Raw genomic sequence first — 1,007 nt, forward strand, 5'->3', positions numbered from 1 at the left:
GGTTATTATACACATATCTATCTCCTAATTTCCAGGCATACAAAAAATAGGCAAAGTGGAGAAACAAGTTATAAACTAGTAAGTAGACAAATAATACATACATTTGCTAATAGTCCCATTTAGCACTGTAGCTATAAAAACCTAAATAGCAAATAATTCAATTTCAAATTAGTGATGGTGTATTTTTATTATATTCTTTATCAAATTGCTATAGGGAGAAAGATTCTATTGGAACAAAGACTAACATGCTTGCTGCAGCAGCACATACACTAAAATTGGAACTATCCAGAGATTTGTAAGGCCCCTGGACAAGGATGACAAAGTGCTTCATATTAAAAAAAAATAACTTATGAAATGTCAATTTAACTTTTATATGAATTTAATCAGATTTGGGGTGACATATTTTATTTTGGTTTTTATTTTGTAGCCAAGGCTACAGTGATTTTAAAATATCATTGGTATAATTGATCCCTTTTTTATGTGTAACTTCACAATGAAATACATAGTATTCTATATTTCAAGACAGAACAATGAAATTCAGTCTCTCAGATGACCAATGAATTCAGGCTGGGAGTTTGATTATCTTATTATTTTGGTCTCATAAAGTATATATATTGATATATTATGTGTGTATATATATAATATATATATGATTAAATAATGTATATTATTACTAAGCAATTTATTTGTGCTTGAATCTTATCCTTTTCTAAAATCCTCTCTGAGACAACTGAAGAACAGCTTTATCAACACAGAACAGACTCTTCAATGACATGTTTGAAATGCGTTGTAGTATTTACAAATAAAAATATCTCTTTAGTATGTGTGTCATGGGTAATGAATATGACCACTTTCTATGTTTTAGCAAAAGAAATGCATTACAGTTAAGAGAACCATAATTTCTGGGACCCATAACATGCCATTTTCTCTCATCTTTTGTTATTTAAAAGGATTTACAGAAGCCAGAGCTGAGGTTTAGTAAGACATTTCATAACCCAATGTATTCA

General features: G+C 29.3%; 1 non-coding gene across 1 annotated transcript; it reads left to right on the forward strand.

The window, feature by feature from the left end:
* The first annotated feature begins 249 nt into the window (after window positions 1-249).
* LOC116631823 lies at window positions 250-351 on the forward strand. Its single transcript, XR_004299275.1, has one exon. It is a non-coding gene; the product is annotated as a U6 spliceosomal RNA (small nuclear RNA).
* The last annotated feature ends 656 nt before the right edge of the window (window positions 352-1,007 follow it).

The sequence above is a fragment of the Phoca vitulina genome, unplaced genomic scaffold, assembly GCF_004348235.1.
Source record: "Phoca vitulina isolate PV1807 unplaced genomic scaffold, GSC_HSeal_1.0 scaffold5, whole genome shotgun sequence".
Classification (NCBI taxonomy): Eukaryota; Metazoa; Chordata; class Mammalia; order Carnivora; family Phocidae; genus Phoca; species Phoca vitulina.